Source organism: Bufo gargarizans, chromosome 10 (assembly GCF_014858855.1).
Source record: "Bufo gargarizans isolate SCDJY-AF-19 chromosome 10, ASM1485885v1, whole genome shotgun sequence".
Lineage (NCBI taxonomy): Eukaryota > Metazoa > Chordata > Amphibia > Anura > Bufonidae > Bufo > Bufo gargarizans.
The window spans coordinates 33289698-33309991 of NC_058089.1; the positions used below are offsets into that span (position 1 = coordinate 33289698).

At 42.3% G+C, this 20294-nt stretch overlaps 1 long non-coding RNA gene across 1 annotated transcript in view; it reads right to left on the reverse strand.

Moving 5' to 3' along the window:
• Positions 1-708: 708 nt before the first annotated feature.
• The window catches only part of LOC122920133, an 82204-nt gene continuing 62618 nt past the window's right edge, over positions 709-20294 (reverse strand). The window contains exons 2-4 of the long non-coding RNA XR_006386880.1: positions 7137-7191; positions 3853-3890; positions 709-773 (exon numbers count right to left, since the gene is read on the reverse strand). This is a non-coding gene — a long non-coding RNA (uncharacterized LOC122920133). The remainder of the gene's footprint in view (positions 774-3852; positions 3891-7136; positions 7192-20294) is intronic.

The following is a 20294-nucleotide window of genomic DNA, read 5'->3' on the forward strand; positions in this document are numbered from 1 at the left end:
TTTTGAGAGGCACACATTGCTGTGCTGTATCCATGATGACTACACTGATACAATATCAAACACATGAGTATATGTACATACGTCATCTAAGGCTACTTTTACACTTGCGTTGTTAATTCCGGTATTGAGAACTGGCAGAGGATCTCAGTACCGTAAATAAACTGATCCGTTTTGATCTTGCACATCAGGATGCGGTTGTGTGAAATCAAAATGAAAAAAACGAATCCATCACTAAATACATTGAAAGTCAACAGGTGACGGATCAGTTTCTTTAGGCTCCTAAAAATACGGATCTTTTCTTTTCCCGTTTTTATGACCGGACACAAAACCGCAGCTTGCAGCAGTTTTGTGTCCGGTCACATAATGGAATGCTGACAGAACGGACGACATCCTGATGCATCCTGCAGGGATCTTCAGAATGCACGATGACCAAACGGAAAATGTTTTTCCCGGAATTGAGATACCCTGCCAGATCTCAATATCGGAAAACAACAACGCAAGTGTGAAAGTAGCCTACTGCACCTGTGTACTGTACATGCATCATATTAGCGTCTCCTGTTATGTAACACAGTGCTATTATCTCCTCACCCTCAACCCCGGCACAGAATCTGCACAATCTCATGGTCAACCTCGCCACATCCACTGCATAGTATCTTTGCTGTGACGTGAACCCGTTCTTTGCCACCACTCAGGAACCCCTGCACTTACCTCCACATTGTACTGAGATGTTTCGTGCTTGATGACATTTGAGTTGGAGTATTTTTTCCTCTGTTCTGTAAGGTAAAACATATCATATAATACCAGTATAATCCCATAACATACGTCATACACTTGTGAGGTCTAGCAGAACGTTTCTCAGACAAACCTTGGATTGGTGGGTGTTCCCATGGTGCATATTGAAACTGATTCATTGATCACGCAGAACTGCAGCTCTATAGGTAAGATCTCAATATCTCGAAGTGCAAGATGTGCTTCCTAACAGGTATAGCTGGACAGACAACTAAATTCTGTACAGGAAGCAGCGTCCCGATCACGTCTGAACACACCTACGTCTACCAATCAACCCTCCTTAGTGTAGTTTAACCCCAGATTACTGGTTACACCCTCCTAGGTTCCTGACAGGCTTCACTAAACACTTGGTTGCGGTGATACCTTGCACTTTATGATATTTTATGGTTGTTTGACACATGTTTATGACTCTGCGCTCTTAAGGCTGTATTACATACAGTGATCATGCAGGCGATTGTCAGGAGGTAAGCGCTCCTTCCTGGCAACCACTTGCTCGTCAGTGGAGGAGACCGCTGCTATTAAATTCAGCGATCTCTTCCACAGTATGGGGAGGAGCGATCGCTAATGCCATCAGTCGTCCCCATACCAGCAGCAGATTGTGATTAGACACCACGATCTGCCACAGGCAAACAATGATTTTTAAAGCTTTCTTAAAAATCTGGATTGCCCGTTCATTGGGTAATCGGCGGCAGTATTACACTGCCAGATCGTCGCTAACGAGCGTTCATACAAGCGCTCATTAGCGATGATCTGGCAGACAATCTGCTAGTCTAATACACCCTTTACTTGATGAGACCAGTACGATCACTTTATGTTTGGAGGACGATTTATTCGGTGGCGAGTTGACGGGTTATTTTGTCTAGTCGATGAAACCTCTGAAGGTATCATATAATATCTTACGTTAATCGGTGGCACCTATCATTAGGGAATTAAACCAAATCTCATACTGACTGAGCCTCAAATCTGCACATAAGGCCTCATTCACACGACCGTAGTTTCGGTCCACATCCAATACGCATTTTTTGCAAATCGGATGTGGACCTATTAATTTTAGGGGGGCGCAGAAAAGTATATCCGTTTCATGGCCCTGGAAAAAAAATGTAACATTTCCTTTTCTTGTCCGTTTTACATACAAGTCATCCACTGAAATATACAGTATGTGATATGACGTAACTTAACTAAAAACTGAACGGATTGGGGGTAAATCTAAGTGCCTATGCTTTAAGAAGTTGTACAGGATTAGAAAAACATGGTTTCTTAAACAGCACCACTCCTGTCTACAGGCCGTGGGTGGTATTGCCGCTCAGCCTCATTATACCACCCGAGTTGTTTGTAGAGTTGCTTCTGTAAGAAAGAAGCCATGCTTTTCGAATCCTGTACAAACCCCTTAATTTGGGGTTATGGACGACATGTGCCCAGTACTCTCCAGCTGGTGGGCATGGGCTTTAGTTACGTACTGTACATGTACTGACATCACTGAAGCCGATGCCCACAGGCTAGAAAGTACTGCATTTGTGTGTTCAGTGTGTGAGTTTTTTCTGTACCGTTTTGCATGTGTTTTTCATGCGAGGGAAGAAAATTGAAGGACAAAAATTTACATTTCTAGCAACCATCAGTGAAAAACACATTGTATCCGGATGTCTTCCGTTTTTCATTCATTTCTATAGGGTCAGAGCTGCATGAAAAATGCATAATATATATCATGCTGCAATTTCTCCTGAAAGCAAAAATTATGCGTAAAAAATGATGTTCTTGTACACAGAAATGAATGGGTCAGGATTCAGTCCGTAAGCTACGTGTTCACTACACGCATTGCATCCAGAGAGAAAATTCACTTGTGCGAAAGATCCCTAAGTTTATACTGCCTATGAGTTATCTTACTTTGTGCCAGAAATGTGCACCAAAATTCTGATGCAATTTCGGTGCACAAAACTACAGCTTGAGGCATACCCTCTCCTCCCTAAGACACACCTGCTTTCCACTAAGCCATGCCCACTTAGTGGACAAAGGGCAAAAAGTGTCCAAAACCCTTGATAAATGTGGTATAAGGCCTATGAGCAGGGGCGTAGCTATAGGGGGTGCAGAGGTAGCAGTCGCTACCGGGCCTAGGAGCCTGAGGGGGCCCAAAAACCCTTGTGCTGCACAAGAAGACATCGCTATTATAGAAAGTCCATGCTGGTTAAGGGTACTTTCACACTAGCGTTGTATGAATCCGGCAGGCAATTCCGTTGCAGGATTCTGATCACAATAAAAAAATGCATTGGAATAAACGGATCCGCCATTTATGGACTTTAACTTTTTTTCAAATTTTTCGGGTTTAACATGCAAAAGCCGGATCCAGTTTGACGGAACACACGGCGCCGAATACGGCATTAATGCAAGTCAATGGGAAAAATGCTGGATCCGGCGTTCAGTCAAAGTGTTCCGGATTTTTGTCCGGAAGCAAAAATACAACATGCTACAATTTTCTGAAAAATCTGATCAGTAAAAAAGACTGAACTGGATGCATCATGAACAGATTGCTCTCGATTCAGAATACATTAGGATAAAACTGATCAGTTCTTTTCCGGATTTGAGCCCCTAGGACGGAACTCAGCGCCGGAAAAGAAAGACGCTAGTGTGAAAGTACCCTAAGTTACACCTCTGGCAGGAGGGAAGGGGTGAGTTTGAGAATCTGGCACAGTTTCCATATTTTCCTCAGGCAACATGAAGGCTATGTGCTTCCCTGCCCCTTGCCACAAACCACTGACGGAAGGGGGGGCCCAAGCCGAAGTCTTGTACCAGGGTCCATGAGCCTTGAGCTACGCCCCTGCCTATGAGCCTGCTTTGCAGCAGTAACTTAGCCCCAGATACCAAAGAAATGCAAAACTATTTTTATACAATAATTAAAGTTGCTATTCAGAATTAAGAGAGGTAACTAAAAAAATAATAATCCCATGCAATCCCTTTCAATTTACTTTAAAAAGACACAGGAAAGTGCTGTAGAAACCAGTGCTGTAAGTAATATACATATATACAGGACACAAGGGTGAGGCAAATATGCAGAATTGATACGGAACTTACCAAACAAATCTTTTGCACTCATTTTGCTTGGTCCTCCACTAAAAATAAAAAATACAAAAAAATACATTTTATCAGGAATCTATTTTGGTCGCACATATAGATTGTACAATTCCTTCTTTTCTGAAAAACTGTAAATATATGAGAGAGTCCTACTACATAATATGATAACAATGATCTATATACACAAATACAATACAGTATAGTACTGTACAATTGAAAACCTGTCATGGCTTCTGTAAAAACGAATAGCGTAACGCCAGTGTGAATAGCGCCTAATGATCTGACATGTGCACATAATCACATTATGGAAATTCATATTATTATTACAGAATGATAGAAATTATCCACAGACAACAGGTCGGGATCATGGTTGGCTAGCCTTTTCAATCCTCCTTTTGACTTTTCTTTTTCTTTTTTCTTTCAATCTGATCCCTAGATTTTCAGAGTGGCTTCCATCATGGTTAAAAGAGTCCATTTGTTTGACCAGATTCTGTCAGGATCTCGACACAGGAACTTTCTAATTTGTTGGGCGACATATTTTTTTTCCCTGATTGACTTCCATTTTTTTCATCAGTTCTACTATAGTGTGCGGGCTAGAGGACAACACTATTGTATAGCCATGGCAAAGAGTGGGTGATTGATCCTGCAGAGTTCGGCTGCGGTTGGGCAGGGTCGGTGACGCCTTCTCCTGCAGATGTTGCCCCAGGAGCCTTTATATTTTACAGTCGTATCCTTTGCATGCCTTGTGCTTTTGGTTTCTTCTCAATCTCCTCTGTGTCTCTGGCAGTTCCTTTCCCTTTGGCCAGATGGTGAAGACGTACAGCTTGGAGGAGCCGCAGGAGAGGGCCATAGGATGGGAAAGGCACATGAGGCATGCAAAATACACTCAGGTAGAACAAGGTGACAGTACTGCAAGGTTCCACTTAAAATGTCAGACAAATATGCTACGATATCAGTACAAGGGAGAGACTACACATGGCCGTGGACTACGGATTTTGTGGTAGACCACACGCTGTAATAGCACCTTTTTTTTTTTACATATTTCCGGATGTTTCAAAAGATGAAAAAAAACACAAGATATTCCAAACTTCTGTCAATGTGATGTAGCCTCAGATTACCTGCAGAATATTCAAATGTCCCCAGAGTATTGATATCTAATGTTTAATATAGCTTTAGTCAAGTCACTCGTTGCAGATGTACTGCATATTTTTGGTGCCGTTTGGATGTCAAAAAGCACAGTAGATCAGAATACTGACCAAAAACACTGACATGTCATCGGTGTGCTGTCCAAATCCGTTTGTTTTTTTCCGCAAATTATAGTACATGTCATATTCTTGTCACTATTGCAGACATTATGGAAGCGTTTCATTAGTACCAGAGAACCAGGAAGCGGTGAAGGCTCTGTACTCACCGCTTCCTGGTCGTCAGGAAGAAGAAGACAGATCACTGGTGGTGAGGAGCTGTGGCGTCCGGAGCAGGAGAGGTAAGTGGATTTTTGATTTTGTGATCTGAGGCTGGGACGATGAACTATGGCTGGGGAGTGAGAAAAATGCGGATTGCACACAAAATATGGGCACCGTCATGTGCATGAGGCCTTAGGCCTAGTTCACACATAAGCAGGCATGGGATTCAGCCAGTTCCCTCAGGTTGTTAAAATTACATCGGCAGCTGGAGATGAGCTTCCATTCCATAGTTTAGCTCCTTAGGCTTTTTAAAAGTTGTGTGGTATGTGTGTGTAGTGTATATATGGTGTATTTATGTATATATACCATGTATATGGTGTATTTATGTGTGTCGCATATATATGGTGCATTTATGTGTGTGTACCAAGTATATGGTGTATTTATGTGTACGTTTGTACCATGTATACAGTGTATTTATATGTGTTGTCTATCAGGGGCGTTGCTAGGGTCTGTGTTGATATTGCACATTAAAGGCATGCTTAAAGGGGTGTTCTGGTTTACGCAAATGAAGTGCAGTACTGTACACTGCAGTCATTATATAATACAACATTCGGTAACTTTCCAATATCTGTTATGTTTTCAATCTTTGCTTGGGCCCTTTAATATTGATGGGAGTGGACCCTGGGCAACTCCACAGATCATCCCCCACCCCCCTTGTACTTGTTCCGCTGATCCGCTATTTGCGGGCTGCACGGGCATAAGTTCATTCACTTCGGTGCGCAATCCCATCCTGCGCGCGTGATCCCGCGAGACCCGTGACCTCCCGCGAGACCCGCCGCAGGCACGGGATCGCGCGCCGCAGGACGGGATTGTGCACCAAAGTGACTGAACTCATGCCCGTGCAGCCCGCAAGTAGCGAATCAGCGGAACAAGTACAAGGGGGGTGGGGGGATTATCTGTGGTGGGTTGCCCAGATCCAATCAATATTAAGGGGCCCTGGAATAGCCAAATAAATAAAAGAAAGGCTACCAGGCCATAACATTCGGGGCACTGGACAAGCTCAAGCCCCGAATGTTTTGACCCAACTACGCCCCTGTTGCATATATATGGTGTATGTGTTGTGACGCCGCTTGACCACCATTGAGTAGGGAACCTGTTGTTATAAAATTTGAATCCCAACCCTGGTCATAAATGATGTGTTATTTCCATCAGGGATTGTGAGCTAAAACCAGGATTGGAGTCTCCACAGACATAAGGTAAGACCTGCACCTGTTCTGTGTTTAGAGCTGCAGCTGGTTGTGGCAAACAATCACTGATGGAAATCACTGACCAAAACACAGACTGTGTGAATAAGGTATAATTCACGTCAGTGACTTACAGACAGTACACAAATCTATTGATTTTCATGTGTTTATTCACACATCTATGTGGCAACATGAGTCAATGGAAAAACAATGCGACATATGTGCTACTTTGGTCTGTGATGTTGACCAAACACGCCTAATAAAGTCTATGGGTATGTCAAAACCAATGACAGAACACAGATGGTATCAGTGGTCAGTGGTTTTCTTTAACTTTTGGTTAACAGATTTTTGGAAAATCCCCTCTTTAGCCTAGCAGTTCTCGTGGAATACGGATCACACATGAAAGGCAAAAACTGGACACACCGACCGCTCAAGAACATATTCATGGAGGAAACACTGCCGGTCTTGTCATGGACGTTGTCACAGATGTGTGAACAAGGAGTCTGGTGTGTTCAATGCACAATAACTAAAGCTATGTGGCTGCACCTCCCCTTGTACGACCGGCTTCATTCCTTGTGTTCTGCGTAATACATGACATACTAAAAAATAAAAAAAACAACAATTGTAAGAGCCTTACTTGGAGGATCCATGCTTGCTTCCAGTAGACCCTGACTGACTCATCGCTGCATCAGCTGCAAGAAAACAGAAGCCATGTTATTTTCCAAGGGGTTGTTCCACGAAAAATATTCTACAGTTTTCAAACCAGCATCTGGATATGAATACTTTTGTAATTGCATGTACATTAAAAATGTTGCATAGCCACTGAGTTATTCAATAAAATGTATCTGTATAGCGCCACCTGCTGTTTGTTCTTTTTCTTATTTCTTTGTCCTGCTCACTGAGAAGGCCGCACATGCTCAGTTTTATCCTTCAACTGTCTCCTGAGCTGTGATAGGGAGAGCTGAGACACACACCCTGAGCTGTGATAGGGAGAGCTGAGACACGCCCCCTGAGCTGCAGCAGAGAAGACACTCCCCTTGAGCTGCCAGCTTGATATAAATCTAGCAGAGCAATGACTGTGGAGATCTCTGGATCCATGTGAGGTACAGGGCTGGCTCTAATTTTGTTAGAAAGAAGGTGTCATGTATTATGTACATGTTTCATTCTTAAAATTAGTCACGGGATAACTCCTTTAATAAATTAGACTTTTTTATGGCACAAAGAATGGACAAGAATAGGACATGTTTTATTTTTTTTGCGGGGCCGCGGATCAAACACATGGATGTGGACAACAAACGGTGTGTTTTCCGCATCTTTTGTGGCCCTATTGAAGTTAATGGGTCTGCATCCGACCTGCAAATAATGCAGATTGCGTGTGGACCAAAAAAAAGTTTGTGTGCATGAGCCCTTACATATAAGCTGGTGGAAAGGAGAAACACTTCTATACAACTCAATTAATCCTTATTCCAAACAAGTAGATGTGGCTGGTGACAACCATGAACATGAAGGCTGATGGACGATGCCACCTAGACTGGGTATACTTGTCAAATCTGTAATCTTAACTTTATTTTACGCAATGTTGATTGGCTACATCCTTCCGATACAGGTTCTTGGCCTATGGCACTTGCTTGTTACCGGCCATCACTGACTGCGGGTCACGGGGATGGGCACCATCCCAGGACAACACTCAACATTCCTTGTTCCTATCTTTGTGCAAAGTATTTCTTCTATAGAAATAGAGGGCACTGTTCACATTCCTTGCATACCATCAGGAAAACTGGAGGAGGTTATGACACGCCGATACCACTTGATAATAAGGAAGGCAGTATCTAAATGATCTACTAAGGACAGAAGGGGGGGGGCACACTGGAATATTTCATAATGGCATGTTATTCTTATCGGTAGATGGGAGCAGGTGGGAGCTCCCTGTGTATAGCCGGTCATAAACGTAACACATTATTATGTGACATGACCAAAAAGGAGTATTTGTGATGATAATGTTTACACCTTTGGTATCAGAGATATGAACAACAAGGAAAATGTATCTAAAATCTTAAATCTTGAGTAATTGTGGACCAAGACTGAGTAATTGTGACATTTATATTGGTTTTATCTGATATGTCATGGACAATAATAGGGGTTGTGGTTCATCAATCATGTTTGAAAGAGTTTCAGTTATATAGAGCATATTGTTCGCATGACCATTAGGGTCCATTCACATGTCCGCAATTTCGTTCCGCATTTTGCGGAACGGAATTGCGGACCCGTTCATTTCTATGGGGCAGCACGGATACGGAATTGCGGACCCGCACTTCCGGGTCCGCAATTCCGTTCCCGAAAAAAATTGAACATGTTCTATTCTATTAGTGCTGGCAATGTGCGGTCCGCAAAATGCAGAACGCACATTGCCGCTGTCTGTGGGCTCATTCATTGCCTTAGGGCTCAGTCAGACTGCCGTAGTGCTGTCCGCATCTTTTGCAGCCCCATTGAAATGGAAGGGTCCGCACCCATTCCCCAAATTTGCGAAACAGACGCTGACTCATTCATATGGCCGTCTGAATGAGCCCTTACTCATTTACTGTTAGCAGGCTATGTTCACACCGCAAAACACGTAGCAGAAAAATCTAAAGCAGACCAGTAGTGTAATCAGCAGCTGATACAGCAGAGATACAATACGCCTCCTACTCATCAATACATTTTACTGCTTTTCTATCTATTTCCATGAGGTAAGCAGCCTCGGAAGCTTCAAACATGCCACTTCTAAGCGTCTGCATTGCATACTCCTGCCTTGCACCCTGCCAACAACATAACATCGAGGGTACCCCAACTACCATCAAGCAGAAGCCCCAAAGTCAGGGAGTGCCCGGAGGGAAGAAAGGGTGTGCCCTCCATTCACTGCGTGGCCTCAAGTAGTGCCAAACGGTAGACTGCCATGTGAAATTTGCGCACTACCCCCCTTCTCAGGGCCACAACCACGATTCAGATCCTCTCTGACCTACGTCTCCCTTCCGGGTCACCTCATATGTACAGTATGTAGCCAGCGCAGCTTTTGTAACACTACTTCTGCTAAAACTATTTGAAATCCACAACTCAACATAACATGGAAATTAGGACTGAAATACAAGTTCCTGTTCTTTACAGCAGACAAAAATGACCATTGTACTAGGTTGACAGGTTTGTTTCACATTCTGAAGTGTTAAACTATTTGTACAGGCAAATTTTCATACAAGGGGATAATTGTGTTCACCGCATTTTAGAAAATCTTCGCGGAGAGTAATGAACACTGGAAAAATGTGAATATGCTCAGCGGCAAGGATTCCTGTTCACAGCCTCGTACGTGAACCAAGCTGTAAGCGGTGGATCCGAATCATATTCAGGGTTCAAAGTTCTGGCCTGGCCCATGCTGCAGTCATTATGCATTGCCCTGTTCCCTTCTTGTTATCTGCTGGCAGAGCTTTGATAAGTCTTGATTTTTATGGGTGCACAGTCAATTTATGATTTATTTGGTTTTATTCATAGAGTTTTAATTGTCTTTAAGTACCAAGGTTGTGCAATGGAAGGTGTGTTGTGTTCTTGTGTATTTTAAGGCATATTTCCAGCTATTCATGTAAACTTTCCAGTAGAGATATTCACTATCATGTTTACTGTTATATTTTTAATTTTCTTCCAAAAACCAATAAAATGGTTGAAAATTGCAGTAGGTGGTGCGGGCATGTGGCATTCCTATTGTTATATGGAGGAAAAAGTGCCCCCTTGTGTACTAATCCAAGTGAGGGCTCGTGCACACGAACTGGCCGGGCCCATATTGCGGACATGCAAAGAGCGGGTCTACAATATACAGGCACCAGCCATTTGTGCACCACATCACGGATGCGCAATCCAGAAGTTCTATTTTTCTGCGGTGCGGACAGATCATTGACCCATTCAAGTTGAATGGATCTGCATCCGGCTGAGGCAGCCGGATGGATGGTGCCCGTGCATTAAGGGCCGCAATTTGCAGTCCCCATGCACTCAACGGGCGGCACACATCCCCCATTGTGCTGATAAGGCTACATTCCTGAGTGATTCCAGAGACATGCATGATGCATGCTGGAGGAGGGGGCCGATGAGAATAACTGTGATCTGCATCGAAAATTAAGGGGGACTCCACTTGGAACTTCATCCTAGGTAGGATGTAAGTATTGACTTGTCCTATCTCTTGTGCACCCTGGGGTGTTGGTCATGTGTGTAGACAGACATGTGTTACAGCATGGCCGACCGGAGCCCTACCCCGCTAGTGATGCTTATTTACTTTTTATTATTCTGTATGTGATTTGTCTGTGTTATTTTATATTTAATCACACTTTACAATTCATTGTCAAATCTTTTGAATTCTCGTTACACTGGCGTAACTAGATGACTGGGCCCCACAGCAACTTTTTGAACGGGGCTCCCCAACAGCAATTTCTTCGCAACCCCCTCCACCCATGCAATGCCCACTTCTGTGGCTAGTCAAGATCACTCTCTCAGACAAGGCCCGGCAGCTGCTTGGTCCTTTTCCGTTTATAATGTAATTTTTTAATACTGTTGAGGGGGCCCTGACGATAACATCTTTTAGCCCTCCTCCTCATGTTCATCGTCTCTGGGTAGTCAGCCCTGTATTGAGTGGACGCCTGCACTTGGCTCTCTCTGGAGCTGCTCAGTACTAGTTTTAGCAAAACAACTAGGTCAACTCAAGTAAGTGATCCAGCGTTTTGCTCAAGGTATCAGTTTATACTGTCCTCCGATAGGGGCAAAAAACTGGTAGTAAAACTCTGTGGTAATAAGGAAATAAATGGTAAGATATTTTAATACTCGTTTTCGTGAGAGGAAGCTACAGTTTGCATAACTACCCAGATTTCATGTACCAGCTATTGTGCTGGTGCTGCCTGCATGATGCAAATACTAATCTCCTGAAGGACCAGCTGTTCCAATATTGTGCCGCAACAATATGAGTTTGGGCAGAATCGGGTGATGAATGCTCTTTTGTTTGCTCTATATTCATTATTTATTTCTCTTTAATTTCTATTGGTGTCATACTGGAAATATATTTCCATTGAGCAAGGCACTTAAAAGGGCATCTGTCAGCAGATTTGCACCTATGACACTGGCTGACCTGTTACATGTGCGCTTGGCAGCTGAAGACATCTGTGTTGGTCCCATGTTTATATGTGTCCGCATTGCTGAGAAATGGATGTTTTCATATATGCAAATGAGACTCTAGGAGCAACGGGGGCGTTGCCATTACACCTAGAGCTTTAGCTCTCTCTGCAACTTCTGTGCTTCGATTGACAGGGCCAGGTGTGATGACGTTTTCACGGTTTGTCAAAGTGCAGAAGGTGCAGCAGTTGCAGAGAGAGCAGAGCCACACAGTGTGACCGGTACGCCCCCTTGCTCCTAGAGGCTCATTTGCATACATTAAAACATCATTTTTCACAATGTGGGCACATATGAACATGCCCCTGTTTCCCCGCTGTCAGCGGTCAAAGCTGCACTGAAATACACACGCACAGGATTTTTTTCCATTATGTTACAATGACACAGAAGTCCCAACAAGATATTTCAGAGCAGCTTTGAATGCGGACAGCAGAGGAACTCCTTATCTGCACTACCATTCGTGAAGAACTTCAGATAATAGTCCAGGATCGTGGTGACAGATTCCCTCTAAAGCATGGATCCCTCTGAGTTAGGCCTCATGCACACGACCGTATGTATTTTACGGTCCGCAAAAAACGAATCCGCAAAAAATACGGATGATGTCCGTGTGCATTCCGTTTTTTGCGGAACGGAGCAGCTGGCCCCTGATAGAACAGTACTATCCTTGTCCATAATGCAGACAATAATAGGACGTGTTCTATTTTTTTGCGGAACGGAAATACGGACATGCGGAAACAGAATGCACACAGAGTAACTTCTTAAGTTTTTTTTTGGGCGGACCCATTGAAATGAATGGTTCCGTATACGGTCTGCAAAATAAACGAACACGTAAAGAATGAATATACGTTCGTGTCCATGAGCCCTTACAATGATTAAAACAACTCGACTAGTGACCCACTGAGAGATATGCCTATCGATCACTTCTTGATGTGCCATTGGAAGTCAACTTTCAAACCCAGGCCAAACTGCTTCCTACCCTGGCACAAGGTGGACAAAGCTTTATTAATGCAGCTCTTAATTCAATCATGGGGCACATTGTAATGAAAAGAGCCTTTCCCAACTGAGTGGGGTAACATGGACGCTGGTTAAGATGAACTATACCTGCCTAATTAACATTTACCTCCAAATTCTAACCTTGGATACTAAATATATGGCTTTATCATTGACTGTACCCTGTTGTTATACTATACCCCTGCTGTGGAACTTTACCAAAGGCTCTTCTTCTTTGTGTGGAGTCTCACATGTGCCACTGTTTCTGGTCCCTGGGCCTCTGCAATACTTGTCCCACCACCACTAAATGATGGTGTAAAGGTCTTCATGTCTTCATTACAAGGTGTCATATAATTGAATTAAGCCCTGTATTACATCACGTTTTGTCCAACTGGTACCTAGCTTCCTGCTATACTCATTTGTGGCCTTCATCGGTTATATCAATGTAACCGAAAAGCCTTTGATGGCCCAAGTGAACATTGTCTATGTTCTGTTAGAATATTCCTGCTTTGCTATTTTTGTAAGAAGCAATACAAATAAAATTAAAATAAGAAATGTAATTTATATTGGTGTAAAATAATTTGGTTCTCACTAATATCACGTAAGTTACATTGGGTACTTGATGGACATGCGTTTTACCAAAGGGCCTTTTGACACGGGATGATGATTGGAAACGAAAACCCATCATTCCCATTCATTGTCCTGTGTAAAAAGGAGATGTGTGACTGACAATATGCAAACTGAATGGGGAGGGCAGATGATCATAGCAACGACCATTTGAGTTGCATTAGGCTGTGTGAAAGGCCCTTTTAATGAGTACCGATTGACTATCGTCAATGAGCCCTTGTTAGGGGTTGGTGGAATAGAACCCTGTTACATTGAATACACTGTAGTCGTCATATTTATTCTTGTATTATTACAATATCCATGATTAAATATGAAGAAACAATATGAATAGTTGAAAGATAAGACATGCAAAGTAGATGATATCACAAGTGTTATCACACGGAAGAAGCATGAATCATTCGTAGCCTTCACTATGACTTGTCTGTACACTGATAATGTATGGGTCTGGATCCAGAGGATGAAAACGGTTTCATTTTTCCATATCTTCAGATCTGTACACCTCCCTGCACACATTGGCACATATACCGATTACTGAATCCTACAACTGCCCAGTAACCTCGTTCCTTTCATCTATTTGCTGCACTTCTTGGGCTGTGTTGGTTGTTGACACCAGAACCCTCTTCAATCAAGTGCCAGGATTCGAAGCTTGAACTGTGCTTGGGCGAGACATGCTTTAGTGCCATGAGCCCCGTAGAAATATCCATCCTCTATAGTAGACACACAACGGCTGGTCATTGGGGCATTATTCCAGATATTCTGTGTGCAGCTCTCATAAACAATAGTGTAGTGCTAGAGGTTGTTGGGATAGCAATCTCAAGAGGATCTCAATAACCAGGAGAAAGGTAGAAATAACTGGAGCAGGGGTACTTGCCAGGTCAGAAATCAATGCCAGTGGTGCAGGTAGTAGTAGGTGAAGAATTGAATTTGATTGCCAGCGTTTCATCACTGGAACAGTCTGAAGAAGTCACTGTTCAAGTGACAAAATGCCTTGCCAATAAAGTTCAATTCCTCTTCTCCTACTACCTGTACCATTGGCATTGATTTCAGACCTGGCAAGTGTCTCCTACCTTTCTCCTAATATCTCTACAGGAGTCTCTACCGGCAGCTGCCATTCCTTCATCCATGATACGCTGTCTTCCAGAGTTCTGCCTGGCTGGCACAACTAATTGAGTTAATTTTCTGCCTACTGTGCCACATGAGCCTACCAACTGTCCTCTGGTGATCAATTACCGTAGTTATTCAACAAAGTCACGTGTGACTTCGCGAATAACTAACTTCAGCTCATTGATACATTTTAATACTGTACGAAGATGGATCTCTGTACAGTATTAATCCAAAGTTTTGAATGAAGCGACTTCGGATGTAACATCCGAAGTTCCCTTCGCTTATCTCTAGATATTTCCTTTTGCGCCACCTTTTTGTAGGGGAAGGGGAGGAGGTTTCAGAAATGAATAGTGGGAGAGATTTATTTATGTAAAGGAAAATGAAATTATCTACCCATAACAATCAATCAGATTCCACCTTTCATTTTTCAAAAATGAAAGATGGAATCTGATTGCCTGCTATGGGCAACTAAGCCATTTTTTCTTTACACCAGTTTTGATAAATATGTCCCAGGTTGTCTCACAAGTATTTTTTTCATGGGCTTTTTTCCCTATAGAGAAGGTGAAAAAATGCCAAGAGCTGCAGAAGAAGCCATAGAGACAAGAAACGCCATTTAACGAACAAAAACCACAGTAGTAAATGTGTCCTCATTTCATACTTCCCATAGACCTTCAGATAACATTGTCATAGGTGATAAGGTGGAGGAACCATTTTAACATGTAGGCACATGTAGGATTAGAAATATCGAATAAATTCTTGGGAGAGTGCTAGGACCTTCTTGAACAAGGAAAGGTAATCATACTATATAGCAATTATAATATTGTGAAAATAAAAACATCATTCTCCTTTGAAAGGGTTATCTCATGAAAAAGAATTAAAAAAAAATCAAATCAGCACCTGGATCTGAGAGCATTTTTCCAAGTTATTAAACATTTAACATGGCCACTAAGTTATTCAGTAAAATCTGTATACCATACACTGTTGTTTGTTAGTTTTCTTATGGCTTTCTCCACCTACAGAGGTGGTCGCACATGCTCGGTCTGTCCTTCAACTGTCACTAGCCGTATCTACTGTTAGAATCTGTGAGAGTTAAAGGGAGAGAGCTGCATCAGAGAGGACAAGCCCCTGTGAAAGGTCTACCCACTGAGAAAGGACATGCCCCTACGGTAGGAAAGGTCCCCTGAGAAAGGACACACACCTTGAGCTCTTAGCCTGCAATAAATCTTGCAGAAGAATTAGAGAAATGAATAGGGAAAGCTCCGGATCCATGTGAGGTACAGGGCTGGTTTGAGCTTTGTTAGAAAGAGATTGTGATGTACTATGTGGTGTTTGATTTTCATTTTCTACATTAGTCACAGAACCAAATTAAGACATCACTGTCCATATGCCACAGTAAGGCATATAGACATCATAGATGGGGGTTACCTTTTGAAGGCGACCTTCAGAGGGCCAGCATGGAGAGCTCCTCATTGTGCAAGATATGGTCATATAAAACTTATGGGCTATAATTTAATGAATTGAGTGAACGATATCAGATTTGTAGGATCATTCGATATAGCTGATGAGAAGGCCAATTGTTGTTGGGAAGTCCTCTGTATTGCTGATCAGAATACAGTAACATATTTCTAAGACATCCTGAGGGCAGATGGACTGTCCCATTCAAATAGGAATACTAGAATGGATAACGACTGGTAGGGACGTCTCCATTCCATGTGATCTCATCACAATGTGTAAATGACGGGAAAATGAAGTTGTCATAACATACAAGTTGTGGGAAAATGCAACACTTTTATTCTCCTGGCTGGCTCGCCAAATTATGTAAGAAATATGATTATCGACAATATTAATATTAAATAAGATAATAATATTTAGCAATACAAATATTCCTACGTAAGTCCTAGTGGACAGTCAGCTAGTTCACTCAATTCATTACATTATAGCCCATACATTTTATATGACCGTATCTTACACTTGTGTAATACAGCGACCACTGCAGCTACGAGTGGTAAAGTCAGATGTAGTGAGATAGCCCGTTTCATCTCTGAAGCTGCCGATGACTACCGCAGATAAATATTGCTGTAATACAAGCGGTTTCTGATCTTTTTATCAGTTATAATATTAAAGCATCCTGTGTATTAGATGTTAATAAGCAAGTCACTTAGAGATTAAATATTTGTCTACATGTCTGGCCTCTATTTGCTTCCGCTATTGTTCCTTTAGCCATGTTTGCGAAGTGCTTATGATTTAGGAGCTACACTGCAAAAAAGACAATAAGCACTCAAACATCTATGACTGGTCTATCTTCCTCAGTACTATCCAGATGAACTGGCGCATGCAACCAGGACCAAGGCTGGACAAATATTGCCTGATATAATGCTAAGCCATATACATTAGACAAATATTAATATTGGCTGGATCTGGGAGAAACGATGGGCATGTTGGATTACACTATGCTCAGTACTCTGTTGCGCTAGGAGTCGCCCCCTCCCATATTGAATAAATGAGGGGAGATTGAACGGAGGTTGAAGCCAACAGATATATGACGTTAATATCTGAGTCATCCTCAGATGCTAAAAAGTATCTTAGCTATAAATGCCTCTTGGATATATTCAGCATTACACTCATATGTAGGGTGGGTTTACATCACGTTTTTTAGCCATCCGTTTCACATATACATTGGGAAAAATAGAATACAAAAGCGTATCCCACAGGCAGCCTTGATTAAGTGGTACATATAGCTGTGTGTATTCCTCCTCTCATTGGTTGCTTGATACACACAGAGGTAATTAGAAGCAGCACACTATATGTACAGGCCTGCTGTCCTGAATGTAGATTTAGAGCAAGACCTGCCTGACTGAGACCACCGTGGCGCTGGTAGGCGGGCACAGATGTGTTTTGATTAAAATATATTGGCTAAGAATCTCAGAATTTCTCATATCAGAGCGATGGCTTAGTCCATATATAATGTTTGCATCTATTGTGCATTATATTATGTGATTTTTCTTTTATCAATGTAGCCATTTACATCCGCACATTCATTTATTACATCGTGCAAGATGTTTTGTATTTTTTTCTGTGATTTTATGAAAAGCGTAGCACACCGTGCTTTTCTTTTCTGCAGTCCAGTAAAAAAAAAAAAAAAATACATTAACATATGTTTTTTTTTTACAATGTAACTCTATGGTGATGAATGCTTCTGTAAGTCAGTCTGAGGCATCCGTTAACGCATACGTCTTTGGTATACGTTAAACGGATGGGAAAAACGTGATGGAAACCCAGCCTTAGATACTTGAATGATACATCTGCTTATAACACTTGTCTTTTTATGTGACAGAGGGGCTTTAGGTTCCTCTCAAGCAACAGGGCTTGTGTTCTCCTACCTCTCCATTTCCTATGTCCCATTTTGGTTGTCAACTAATTTTCCAAGACAAAATTATAAATTTATGTGACCGGGAAAATGTTATACAGCCTCTAAAGAGGCACTCCTATTTTTTTTTTAATTTTGTACCCTACCATTTGCTGGTAACTTGGTACACATAATAGCAGTCCCTAAAGCAACTAGAGAAAGGGACAAAGACTGCAAGGGGTTACAATGACATTGCAGTTTTTTTTTAAGAACGTAGGGCACTTTAAGAGATTGTTAAGAGGCGTGGCTTAAGGACATAAGAGGAGGGGGAGTGATGTCAGTCTTACCTTCTGCCTTGGAGGAGATCACCTACCCTCCCAGCCCTATTCATTTATTTATTTATTTTCCTTTAGGCCCTTTTCACACGGGCAAGAATTTTGCGCAGGTGAAATGCGTGAGGTGAACGCATTGCACCCGCATTGAATTCAAACCCATTCACTTCAATGGGGCTATGCAGATGAGCAGTGATTTTCACGCATCACTTGTGCGTTGTGTGAAAATCGCAGCATGTTCTACAGGTCCTTCTAAAAAAATTAGCATATTGTGATAAAGTTCATTATTTTCTGTAATGTACTGATAAACATTAGACTTTCATATATTTTAGATTCATTACACACCAACTGAAGTAGTTCAAGCATTTTATTGTTTTAATATTGATGATTTTGGCATACAGCTCATGAAAACCCAAATTTCCTATCTAAAAAAATTAGCATATTTCATCCGACCAATAAAAGAAAAGTGTTTTTAATACAAAAAAAGTCAACCTTCAAATAATTATGTTCAGTTATGCACTCAATACTTGGTCGGGAATTCTTTTGCAGAAATGACTGCTTCAATGCGGCGTGGCATGGAGGCAATCAGCCTGTGGCACTGCTGAGGTGTTATGGAGGCCCAGGATGCTTCGATAGCGGCCTTAAGCTCATCCAGAGTGTTGGGTCTTGTGTCTCTCAACTTTCTCTTCCCAATATCCCACAGATTCTCTATGGGGTTCAGGTCAGGAGAGTTGGCAGGCCAATTGAGCACAGTAATACCATGGTCAGTAAACCATTTACCAGTGGTTTTGGCACTGTGAGCAGGTGCCAGGTCGTGCTGAAAAATGAAATCTTCATCTCCATAAAGCTTTTCAGCAGATGGAAGCATGAAGTGCTCCAAAATCTCCTGATAGCTAGCTGCATTGACCCTGCCCTTGATAAAACACAGTGGACCAACACCAGCAGCTGACATGGCACCCCAGACCATCACTGACTGTGGGTACTTGACACTGGACTTCAGGCATTTTGGCATTTCCCTCTCCCCAGTCTTCCTCCAGACTCTGGCACCTTGATTTCCGAATGACATGCAAAATTTGCTTTCATCCGAAAAAAGTACTTTGGACCACTGAGCAACAGTCCAGTGCTGCTTCTCTGTAGCCCAGGTCAGGCGCTTCTGCCACTGTTTCTGGGGAATGCGGCACCTTTAGCCCATTTCCTGCACACGCCTGTACACGGTGGCTCTGGATGTTTCTACTCCAGACTCAGTCCACTGCTTCCGCAGGTCTCCCAAGGTCTGGAATCGGTCCTTCTCCACAATCTTCCTCAGGGTCCGGTCACCTCTTCTCGTTGTGCAGCGTTTTCTGCCACACTTTTTCCTTCCCACAGACTTCCCACTGAGGTGCCTTGATACAGCACTCTGGGAACAGCCTATTCCTTCAGACATTTCTTTCTGTGTCTTACCCTCTTGCTTGAGGGTGACAATGATGGCCTTCTGGACAGCAGTCAGGTCGGCAGTCTTACCCATGATTGCGGTTTTGAGTAATGAACCAGGCTGGGAGTTTTTAAAAGCCTCAGGAATCTTTTGCAGGTGTTTAGAGTTAATTAGTTGATTCAGATGATTAGGTTAATAGCTCGTTTAGAGAACCTTTTCATGATATGCTAATTTTTTGAGATAGGAATTTGGGGTTTTCATGAGCTGTATGCCAAAATCATCAATATTAAAACAATAAAAGGCTTGAACTACTTCAGTTGGTGTGTAATGAATCTAAAATATATGAAAGTCTAATGTTTATCAGTACATTACAGAACATAATGAATTTTATCACAATATGCTAATTTTTTTAGAAGGACCTGTATATTCTCTTTTATACGCAATGCAAGCCCCATAGAAATGAATAGGGCTGCGTGAAAATCTCAAGCATCTGCAAGCAAGTGCGGATGCGGTGCAATTTTGACGCATGGTTGCTAGGAGATGATAGGGATGAGCAACCCCGGACCCCATTACAGTCTATTTACTGTATTATTTTCCCTTATAGAATTGTTATAAGGGAAAATAATATCATTCTTAATACAGAATGGTTAGTAAAATGTGCCTTGAGGGGTTAAAATATATATATATTAACTTACCTCATCCACTTGATCGCGCAGCCGGCATCGTCTTCTTTCTTCTTCTTTCAGGACCTGCAAAAGGAGGATCTTCTATCTTCATTCAGAAGGACCTGCGCTGACGTCACCGCACTCA